At 45.2% G+C, this 12,080-nt stretch overlaps 2 long non-coding RNA genes across 2 annotated transcripts in view; both read left to right on the forward strand.

The window, feature by feature from the left end:
- LOC124304437 (uncharacterized) overlaps window positions 1–12,080 on the forward strand; it is an 82,098-nt gene that overhangs the window by 66,616 nt on the left and 3,402 nt on the right. The window contains exon 4 of the long non-coding RNA XR_006908187.1: window positions 11,666–11,914. This is a non-coding gene — a long non-coding RNA (uncharacterized LOC124304437). The remainder of the gene's footprint in view (window positions 1–11,665; window positions 11,915–12,080) is intronic.
- LOC124304439 (uncharacterized) lies at window positions 6,057–8,943 on the forward strand. The gene is made up of 2 exons (XR_006908189.1): window positions 6,057–6,665; window positions 7,890–8,943. It is a non-coding gene; the product is annotated as an uncharacterized LOC124304439 (long non-coding RNA).

A 12,080-nucleotide genomic window follows, 5' to 3' on the forward strand; every position in this document is an offset into this window, starting at 1 on the left:
TGCATCCGCAACGCTTTTGACAAAGACACCCCTGCAGCACTGCGAGTATAAGAAATTACGCGGAGTACAAGTGTACATATGTACAGATGTATGTATGTATACACCTCTAACGAACACTCGATTTAATATAACTTATAACAGACTTCTTGTTGAAATACCCAATTGTCCTAGTACAGACCGATATAAACTTCTATAACTTGCGAGAAAGACGTTTCATACCGTGCTCTAAAGTTTTCAGAGTTTGTTTTTACTCCCGGCAGCGTTCCCACGCGTTGCCTAACTTTTTCAATTTGTGTGTTCGAGCAACTATTGTACAGCAGAGAACTGTGCATCCCGTACTTTTACCTCAGATTCCAGAGGAACATCTTGAAAAGTCGAAGCATCGCGGACCCCAAGATTGAGTAAAAGTGCGAGGACGTTGTTCCGCTTTTTTCATACGCGCTCGCATACCCGGTAAAATTTTTTCCACTCTCGGACACGACGTGCTGTTTTATATATTCGAAAACGAATGATAGGCTTAACGGTTTAAAAAAATCAGCGATTCCAGCTCCAACAGCTTGAATTGTCCTCATACTATTGAAACACGGTGCGAATGGGTGGGGATAAAAGTAGAGAAAGATCAAAAAATTGCAGAGTCACAACATCGAATTTTCGAAGAAGCGAAAAGTTCATTTGTAGAATTTAAAAATGTTGAAAGTATATGGTATGGAGAAGCAAAAGGATAGAAAGGTTGGAAGACAGAATGATGAAGTGTAGAATCGTCAGATTTCCTCTCGATAATATAAAATCGTATATAGATTCTCGATTTTGCCATTCTATATTTTGTCATTCTGTATTTCGATTTTCTATATTTAAAATTTTCTATACTTGGACTTTCTACACTTAAAAATTTTACGATTCAGATTTTCGAATCTATGAAAATTCGGTATTCTGGTCCATCCGTTCACCGAAATTTCTAATTTTTTTACCACTATTCGTGCGAATCCTAAACATCCGCATGATCACGGGTTAAACCCCCGATTGTGTTTATCCTTCAGTGCTGCAGAACGACGATCACATGCTGCATTTTCGAGGGACAAGGATGAAGCGAGGCGTTTGTACGGGGTGAGGGTGACTGAGAGGGAAGATGAGAGCGAAGCCAGGGTGGGAAGGCAATGCAGGGTGCAGGGGTGTAGGGTGCATAAGCGCCGGCGCCACTCGGGCGCATCCCGTTGCGCCCGCAGTCGATAAGCGGGATATTTTACTTCCGAATTAAGCGTTAGCGCCGGTACCGAGACGGGGGAGGGGTCCAGAGCTGTTCACCCTTGGCATGACAACAGGGAGGAAAATAAAGGAGAGAGAGAGAAAAGAAAAAACAACATCAGATGCCTGGTGACAAAACGCGCTTCAGGGGTTGGGGAACGCGATATGTGCTCGATGGAGAGGAGAGCTACCCTCATGGCTCGTACCGTGATCACCCCTTCGCCCCGATTCGCTTGTCACGTCCAAAAGAGTCAGATGGTAGGTAGGTAGGTGGGTATTCATTCGTCAGAGGGGACGCCGACGTCGTTTGCCCTCTCGGCAAATTAAACGTCGCACGATTTTACACCTTGCGGCGGCAATTTAGAATAAATTATAATTATACAGCGTGCCTCTTAACTCGATATACAACAACCTTACAGACTCATGGTGTCGAATGGTCTTGTAAATGTCCTTGAATACTGCTCGTCCTTCAAACGTCCTCGAAACTATCCTCGAATTTTTCTTGTGTTCTGAAAATATTCTATTCTTAATGTTCCTGAATGACCTGAAAATTACCTGGAAAAGTCCTTTAAACGTCCTTGAATTTCTTACGGAATTTTTACTGGGTACCATGTATGGATTAAAACTCATTTTACGTCAGCCGGATTATGTCGCTCTGAATTACAAGCCCCGTTCCTATACTCACTTACAATTAGACGCTTAAGGATGTATATTTTTTATTGACCTAGAAGGATTTCGACCTACACGCCTTTACATCCTCAAGCTTCTGTCAGGTTGCAGTTGAATCCAAGAAGTTGAACGTAGTTTTTAACACGTGTAGAGATTTTTCAAAGTACGGCACAGAAAATCTACGTACAAAGAGTTAGTGAAATCGCTGCATTGATCAGGATCTTTCGTTATCTAAATCAGTTAATAAAAAAGTCTTGCGTTTACTCAAATGATACTTGATTTGGTCATAAATTCTGAAGAATAAAAATTTATTTCGATGTTATCGGATTACAATGTATTTGAACAAATAAATGATGTTTAGTTAGATCGATAATTGATATTCATATGTTTCAACGATCCCGGATCAATTCATCAGTACCAGTCAATCAGCTTTTCCTTGTCAATGTCGTACCGCGTCTCTCTCTCTCTCTCTGTTATTTGTAGAACGTGCCGGCCAGTCAGTTTTGACCAGTTGCTAGTCGAGTCCCACTACCAATAAAAGTTTCCTGTCGTCGCCTCTCTTGCGTTTCCTTCTCGTTCCCCGGGTATCCTGTCCATCCTGCGGCCACCCCGCCCGCCGGCTAGTTCTTCACGTGTAGTGATTTTTGATGCTCGAGAAGAGGTGATGCGTATAGGGCGATCCTGGGCAACTATCTACTATGGCTCTATACGTGTTGCAGCGTTAATATACCTTGTGTAAAGACTGCAGCAATTAGCGCCGCAGCGTCGGCGTGGATCCCAAACTCCTGTTCGTATCACGGTCCACCAGAAAGCGGCCGGAAAAAGAGCGAGAGAGAAAGAGAGAAAGAGTGAGAAGCGGCGGCCAGGAGGAGGAGTGAAGGGACCATCGGCGAGGACAAGGACAAAGAGAGGGACGTCGATTTAGGCGGTTTCACCGCTGCTTCTTGCGAGTCCCGAGGAAAGAGAATGAGGAAGATGTCGTCGGTCTGTTCTCATTGCGTGGAGTACGCATATACGTGATGGTCGAAACTGCATCGGTAGGCTTGTCCCTAGTTCCTATAACGATCAAACTGAGATGGCGGTGAATTTCGTAGATTTACGATCTAGCGATGATGGATGAACGGTTGTACTGATTTCGAAGATCAGGGATTTCGCGAAAGTCTGCGAAATCTTCAAAGCTATGTGATGATTACCTGAGTCAGTGACAGATGCAGTTCAACTTGACATATCGATTTTCCGTAAAGGTAGAAGATCGTGGTAGATATAGCATATTAAAAGAAAGACCAGTACAGAGATGATTGAAGCGATACTCAGCAAGGGGGTAAAAATAAACTAAAATAATGATGAACCGAGGAACGAGATGAATGCTCTCGGTCGCGTCGAATTCACTGCATCGTCAATCTCATTTGGATGGAAGAATACACACGATAAGTTGAGAATGAGTTCTTCGAAGTTGGAACGTCGTCGTCGTCGTTGTCGTTTCGAGGTGCACGCGGCGGGAGAGTCACCCGATCGCGAAGATGTATAAATCCAAGTGCAGTATGCAGAAGAAGCTACTGCACCGGAGAGCACATCGAGCGTCCGCGGAGGCATTTAATCGGCCCATCGAACGGACGATGTAGAGAAGATGAGAGGATAGCGTTGGAGGACCGTGAGGGTGAGAAAGGGGACTGCATCCCGCCGATAGAGATCGCACGACGCCTCCCCACGACGAGAGAGAGGCATCAGCATCGGAGACCGACCGGTCGAAGCGGGTTGTAGGTACCATTCCCGAGGGAACGTACGCGCCCTGGACTAACTGGATTCATTAAAGTCATACCGCTGGCGCTAATGCCGTGGGGTGAGGGGGATCGCCAGGGTCACCGAGGGCCACAACAACTCATTGCGTACTGTCGGGAAACAATATGGTGGTATAAACCGTACCTGCTGTCGCGAGGCTTTAACGTCTCTCTGACTTTTCGTCAATCGTTACACCCCGTGTTGGTTGCTTTCCTTTGTGCCGGTTATCCTCGGAATTATTGGCGAAAGGCACGCGACTTCAGCGAATCGAGCTACCCGATAACCATCAAAGTGTTACAATGGCTGTACCGCGAATTTCGACAAGACTTGGAACTCGGTTTACCAGTATCGATTTCCTGGCATCTGGCCGAATCGAATCGACACTGTCTCGTCTAATGATCATGCATTACTCGACGGGTTTTATCGGTGAATGGCAAAGGTCACTATGTGTCTCCGTTATTTTTAAAGCCAGAAATAAAAAGCAAGTCTGGATTAATTTTGGATGGTTCAACTATCAGAAACGGATGAAGTAACAAGCTTCGATCAACTGGTAATATTTGAATAACAAACGGAGTGTAATACTTCATTAATTTAAAAATGTCTGCACCTCGTTGTCGTCGATAAGTTAAATTGATAGTTGAAATGGCTCGCGCAGTCATCATTGAAATCGATACAGCGTTGTATCGTTACGCCTGCCGTAGCCGGTTGATGAACATGGACGATAACCATCTCTACCGCGAAAATGTCTTCGAGGAAAATTACACCAAGTGCCAGAGTGCAAAGGCGGCGGAACCGTGCACACAGGTGCCTGGAGCTTTTGTGAGTATTAAGTTCAAAGACGGAGGAAAACGGGCCGCGAGCCAAGCCAGACCAGGCCACGTCGAGCCGAGCGACCGCATCGAGGTCACGACACGTTATTTCGAGAACTCCTTAAGACCTCCTTAGACTATTCGCGGCTGCGATAACACCGTGTCGCGAAGAAAGGGAGAATCTGATATACCTGTACCGATGCCTTGCAGGTATACAGTGCGACGGTTGTTGTTACAGAAACGACGTCGTAGCCGCTTGCCTGAAGTCATGACTATTATTAAAAGTTTACCGGTATGACGACAGAGCGAGATTAGGACGATTTGTTGTAAATTATCGTTACTGCAATTAGTGGGTTAGACTCCATCGTTACGTGAGGAGAGTTTGAATAGAGTGTCCGGAATCGGCGCGTTTCCTTTCCACGAATTTTGAAATGTTACTGAAACTGCGTAGGTACCTACTGACTACGGCGGGTAGAGGTAACGACCACTGTCTCATATGGTTGTTTACTCAAAAAGTGTCCACCGAAATGCATAAAATAACGATGGCGCTTGTGCATCTGAGGACGTTGTCTGAACTTGGCTGTTTTACAATATTAGACAAATTGAAGGACGCCGAGTGGAAGTAGTAAAATATCTTAGAGTAATTGTAGACACTTGAGTCGTTGATGAAAACATCGTAATTGAAGGATCAACTGCTACAAACGTGGTCAAGTGAAAATTTAGTTGACTCATTTTATCCAACCTGAAAGCTTTGAAACCTGAAAAATGGTCCTCTGGTACACTAACACGTCATCTTAATTTACAGGGAGATAGTGGTCCCTGCCTCTACTCTCCGTTATACTATCGACGAAGGTAGAAGGTTCGTCCAAGTAACTCGGAGTGAATTAGGTTGTACCCAACAAGGATTGCTGAGCAAGATCCATCGTGGCATCGTCTCTCGAATTTGAAAAATTGCGGATAATCGGAAGTAGGGCGAGAGGTTCGCAGAGAGGTAGCTGTGTGCCCTATCTACTCAAGTATACAACATCACCACGTTGTAAAACATTCTACGGAGTTGATAAAAGGAAATAGAGAAGTGGCCGCCGAGCTAGTGGGCGTGACATCGTGGTGCTGGCATTGTTCCTGCAGGCCCGATAAGATATACTTACCCACACCGTTACGCTTGCATACGTCCTATCTACACGATGCACAATACACCTGCAACGTATGAACAACGTGACTGGCTCCCCCCGTTATATCTCCATGCAGTGTAGGTACACAGTTACACACGCACGCCCACAAACGTACACATGGTGCATGATATTTACGGGAAGGCCCCGCAGTCACAGGAACGTTATTACCGGTACACGTTGCCAAAATTTCCACGCTATTGGCAATTAGGATAGCTGCAGGTGATCGTGTTGTAGGTTATAGTTTAGTGATGAGAACGTAAATTTGCAGGCTACTGCTACACTGCTTCAGTATAATTTATGTGTAGCCGTAATTTCTCGACGTATAACTATTATACGTCGGTGCAAAAACGCAGCCGCGGTAACTGTATAATAACTATATCCACTGTGTCGCTATTCCGCGCGAGTGAACGCACGTGATACGATTCGCGTTACGTGAGTGACAGACACGTGAGAAACTGCGATTGACGATCCAGGCGATAATTATTCGCTCAATTAGAGCCCTGCGTGTGGTAGGATTACCGGTCCAGATCAGGTGCGTGTCACTCCAATACGAGGCTGAACAGATGCCTTACAAGTGTCGCATTTTTGTCAAGCTATTTGTTTCCCGGTTATTTCCAAGGCGCATAACAAGATGGTATTAAGACCCAAGGCGGATAATTGGAGATGCTCCGGATGTTCGGTAGTAAAAAACGCTCCTTTATGGACGGCAGGAACTCCGGTAGTCAACTATCCGCGGTTCGACCGGATAAGATAACCTCTTCCTCGATAGCACGTCTACTGCGTACGTCGCTTCCGGCACGCCGGAACGTACGCGACTGATTTTCAAAAGGCGTTTCCTCGTCCAGCTCGACTTACAAGCAGCTCTCAAACCTATCGTTACTTGTCCAACCACGCCTTACCGTTACACCTAATTCATCGCGGTTACCTACCTACCTGGAGCTCCTGGAAGTGATGATACGTGTTACGGTAGCACGAGGCTCACCGTTACATCACGGTACGTGGAAGACCTGCGAATCAAACGCAACTGCATTCAGTCTATCCTTATGATCGTCGAGCAGCCGGTGTTACACACGAAGCACTGTTCTCAGGAAAAGTTTCCCGGGTAACTTGAAACAATGAGGAATGTCACAACCTCTCGATTCAGTGTTGGCGTAATGAGAGATAAAAACGATGCCGAATAGCGCTTAGAAAGAATCCTGCTGAATCCTTGCGGAAATTGGCTGGATTTTCAGTATGTTATAGTTCATATCCTCCTAATTGAAAGTTCTCATGGAAACAAGTCCCAAAAATTTCAGTAGTTTCCGAGATACAGGCTGCGAAAAAAAATTCTACAGATTTTTTGATATCTATCCATTTCGCGATTTTCATGAATTATAATGCTTCAAGGGGACTTGAAATCATAGGAATCATTCGAAAACTTCACGGTTGATTCTCAAAGATAGACAAGAAGCTGTGATTGATTCCATCGATGCATCGATTCCATCCATGAACTCGCTGGTTTACTAGAAGGAGGTACAACGTCGGATTTCGCGTGAAGAACGAGACCCTCCGAGTCTTGCAAGAATCGACTTGTCCTGTTTTTCACGCCTGTGCGGAGTCTCCGCGAATCGGCTGTGCAGTTTTTGATTGATATATTTGATTTCAAGTCTCTCTTGAAGCTTTGTAATTCGTAAGAATCGCGTAATCCACATATATCAAAAAATTCATTCGCTCCCCTTCTGAAGTCTATACATCGGAAGCTACTGATTTATGGAACTTGTGTCCATGGAAACTTTTGATATAATATATTGAAAATACAACCAATTCGATCGGGAGCCAATTTCTATTAGGTTTCTGCGAGGCCCTTTATAAGCGGTACTTCCATCGCAACGCCAGGTGCAAACCGAGTCAAGAGACGCGGTTCTGATGTTTTAGTCCCTTCATACACTATGCGAACTGGCGAGCGATTTTATCACGTATAATACTGCGGTGTCTTAAATCCAAGACCGTTTTATAAACGGTGCAGACCGTATCGAAACATCTCCTCGAACCTTGAACGATAACTCTTACCGTAAATGATCCAGCGCGGGTAGTTTAACGCTAAGCGATTTTTATATCGCGTCAAATCTCCGGCGAACGCTTGAGGATATAATAGTCCTACCTCTGCAATCTGTGCGAAAGAAGCCACGGCAAATCGAAGCCATTGACCTAAGGTTAAAACAAAAATTTGAACTTACAGCAAGGGTGGAAGGTGTGCGGGTTGTCTTGTTACAACTGCGGCGGAGACAGGAAACCGTAGTTTGTTCTACTCAGGCAAATCCCCGTTGAAGTGAGTCCCGGTCTACCGGTGCCTCACCATTGGAACTAAACCTTCAAAATGTGGAAAGGAAACTTGAGGCTAATCTCCGGCGGTCATTCAGCATTTTACGAAGGCAAATCATTTCCGCACATTACAATCCCTTATGGCTCGTCGACGACGACCCCTGCCATGATAGCAGTGATTCGGATTTGCCTTCACCATTAGACTCTCTGTTCCATGATTGACACGGACACCACGAGCACCTGCTCAAAGCGACCCAGCATCCTGTCAGTCCCACGTGATGATCACTCGAGAATCTGTCGATCGCAGGGAGGGAGGACGGGTTGATGAACGGGGTCCATTATGCGCGAGGCGATTGTACTATGAAGAAGCTATTTGTACCTGATTAAATTGGCAGAATCCTGCATCCGAGAATTCATGTATTCAAGATTCGTGAGAAGCATGTAGCGCCTCGATGCTAATCCGCCTAATTAACTTCTCCTACGAGATTAGAGATTCGAGGGTAGGTAGGTGCTGCGGCAAGATGGCGAGGTAAATTGGGAGGCGGGGTGGAACTCATTTGCATGGAAGCGAGAACGCGTTCTCGCAGTGCTTGAACTTGCATCGTATAGAAATTACTCTCGAGGCATTTCGATGTAAGTAAGGATGCTCTGAAAGGAGGATTGAGAGTGGAGAGAAATTTACTCTTACGTAACGCTATTAGGTCTGAATCGTTAAACCAATAATCGTTAGAGCTTTGGTTTCGCTCTCATCTCCCAATGGACCACTCGACACCCTCGTGCAATAAATACAACGCCAACTCGTCTCTCCTCCGATTCTCTCACTCCCGCACCTTGCATATATCTATATTCTTTTTCTAACTCTCTCTCCGAGTTTCCCCGATGTTTATCAGCCCCTAAATTTCCCCCTCGCGAATCAGACACTTAATTTGTAAAACAAAATAAGAAAATAAAATAAAAATAATAAAAACTTATAAGGAGAACCTCGTACTATACACTCGGGACAAAAGGATTCCTCCAGCGATGCCATAGTCGCTGGTTATGCCTGATCTGAAATCAACTTATTGTTGGACGAGCGTGGTCCAGGTCCATTGTCTGACTTCCCTAGACTGAGGGCAAGCGGCGGAGCCGCGAATCGTGAGAAATACCGAACGGCCGTTCCTCGGATCTTGGCGATATCCGGGCACCCTCTTCGGCGAGGATATAGGAGAGGGGTAAAAAAAAATCAAAATGGCGACGGGGTTAACGGAAGGGTAAAGAAATGAGTGACATGTGTCAAGGCGTCATGAAAGAAGTGCGGGAACCCCGGGACGGCCTGGAATCCGCACACAGTGTTAAGAACATCCGAACCCCACAGAGACACTCTTCTGCCATTCTCAATTGTGCAATATAGCTCTAATACCTTCGGCTTCCGGACGCTATTGTGATTGCCGGGGTTGCAGAGGCAATGGCCACGTCCGGGTCGATAGAAAAAAAGGAAACCAAAAACAAATTGAATTATACACAATGTTTCGTAATTGGAGGTATTATTTTTTCCGGAAGTCTACGGCAAAGTCTTGATTTTCACCTCTCATCGGACGTGGTAGGGATTTTGTTTTTCAAACTGATGGGTTGACAAATATACGCCGCTTATTCGTAACCACGAAAGATTCGAAATCACTGAAAACAGTTCCTGCTGACTTTTGTTAAATACCTGATGTTATCGTGTCATTATTTTTCCTACCCAATCATGAAGATTCTCGACATGTTCCTGACCTTCGACCACCGTAAGGTCTGAAGTCGTGATGAGCCCAAACTCGATCGTGGATGTCTCCGCTAGTGTCGTATGAAAAATTGCACCGTTTGAGCATGCTGGAAAAATTCTCGCGGTGTTCGTCTCGCTTATGTCTGAAACACAGCGAACGGCGTTGTTTATTCGTGGATAAGTATATACACGGCTTGCGTGTGTATGTATCCCCTGTACATTGTCGAGGAATGCTAGATACCGACATGCCTCTATGATAGAGAGGTACCCAAGATGGGTGTATAAGTGTGTATAATGCGCCCGCAGCATTAAAGCGCTTCCATTGTGTGCGACCTGTGCTTGTTATGCATATGAGGTTGGACCATCAATGAACGGGCCAGCGGGGAGAAACAGGTTTCCGAACCATCCATAGAAATGCGTGTGTAGCCACCAATATACACGCACCATCTTTCCTCTCTCCGCTCGTTGTTTATCGTTCGCCGTTCGAGTGGCTCTCCGATAATCGCAGTAGCCTTCACCGAATTCTTCTCATTTTTTAACGAGCGAATAGTTCGACTACGCGATCCCGCGGCATTGTTTTTAAACCATGCCGGACGCATCTTAATCGGACATCATTTTCCGATTGTTCTGAAAGTTTTTTTCTTCCCCATACGAATGATTGAAGACTAGACATCGGACCTATTTACCAATTACATTCAATATTAAATAACTTTTGTTAAATGTTGTGGGACTGCGGAATTATTCACGAGAGTGTACAAGGCCTACTTTCAAATATACGAAATCTATTGAAGAGGTATTTATTAGGATACGGCTTGAACCGTCATCATGAGAGACAATTCGACATGGGGTCTTAGAGTAGCAGGATTCCCTCGTCCTAGGATGGGCACGATTAGAAATTCCCATGCCAATACTCGGCGTCTGGCGACTGGCTTCCCTTTCCATTCCCATTCTCGCGTTGATAGAATTCGAACGTTTCGCGATCCGTGACCGACATTCTGTAGGTATTCTATTCTTCTGCACAGTAGATATCCGTCGATCAGTCCCGATCTGTAATGCTGGTTTCTACTGCATATCGTATTTTGTTTTTTATGCTTGTCACAAGTAATGGAATAAGAATAATTTTACGAAGATAAAGTGAAAAAATAAACTACCACCGCTAGTTGGTCTCTTTGACTTTGAATGTTGGGTTAGGCGTGTTCGGTGACAAGTTTGGAATGCACATCGTGTTCAACTCCGCTTTGCAATTGTTTTCAGCTCACGAAACTCAACTTGCACTGAGAATTTGATAGATTTAACCAAGGCCTAAGTGCCTGACCCAGAATGCCTTGTGGCACCGTTCCATACTGTCAAACATGCTGTGCAATCCTGCAGTAGCGTTATATGTATGTCACCCTGCAATATTCCGGGGATACTAATCGCCACGCTTAGGTACATTCACGCACAAGGCAGGGTGCATGCATCGACGCGTTCTCCTGTTAACGGGGTCGAAGGTTATGTACGGGGTACCTTTCTACCTCCAACCTGGATCTGGGAGTATGCGCGGTGAACTATAATGGGTGAAACTTGCACTGCGTGCAGTGCAGTGCAATGCAAATGCCGTTCCGGATCTGGGACAATGAATTCCTAAATCAAACCACCGTGCCGGGGAAAGCTGTGCACCGTTCGATTTGACTCACAGATTTTTATCATCTTAACTGCTGGCCGAAACTCAGCCTATAAACTCTCTTCGACTTACCTAGTCTGCCATTTTCGTTATCCCCAAGTACACTCACTAACCTTTTGGCTTTCGAAGCTTTTCCAAGAGTTCCACAATTTTGTATGACGAAAGATTCGATTTAGCACTAATCGAAAAAATTACTGACTCCAATCATTATTCCCCTTTTTCGTTCATTGCTTTTTAACCTGTATACATTCTTTTTCACCTTTGTAAATCATCTCTCGATTCTTTGCAGTGCGCTGTTGAAGCATCTTCGACGGCGTGTAAGCGGTAATGTCTGGAGATTTGTCCCATCCTGTCCCCCATGAGCCTGGTAGGACGTCTGTCACTTTAATCCAAGCTTGTCAGCCACTGGAAAGTCCACCGGTTGGCCTTGTGCATCTCGCCGACCAAAGTCTAAAAACTCAACGATGAAATTTGTTTCATTCAAGGTGTGAAATAACGCTGGAATGAATAAGAAACGAGGATCTTACCCGGCGCTCACGTGAGTCTACCTCAAAATTAATAATATTTTTACAACCCAATCCTGTTACCACTTGAGTAGAGGCGGTAGTGGTAGCAGCGCTCGAAGCGTCAAGATTCAATTATGATTCAAATGCGCGGAGAAAACGGTCAAAGTCAAGTCTCAAGTCGTGACTGGAACACGACGA

Source organism: Neodiprion virginianus, chromosome 5 (genome assembly GCF_021901495.1).
Source record: "Neodiprion virginianus isolate iyNeoVirg1 chromosome 5, iyNeoVirg1.1, whole genome shotgun sequence".
In the NCBI taxonomy this organism is placed as follows: domain Eukaryota; kingdom Metazoa; phylum Arthropoda; class Insecta; order Hymenoptera; family Diprionidae; genus Neodiprion; species Neodiprion virginianus.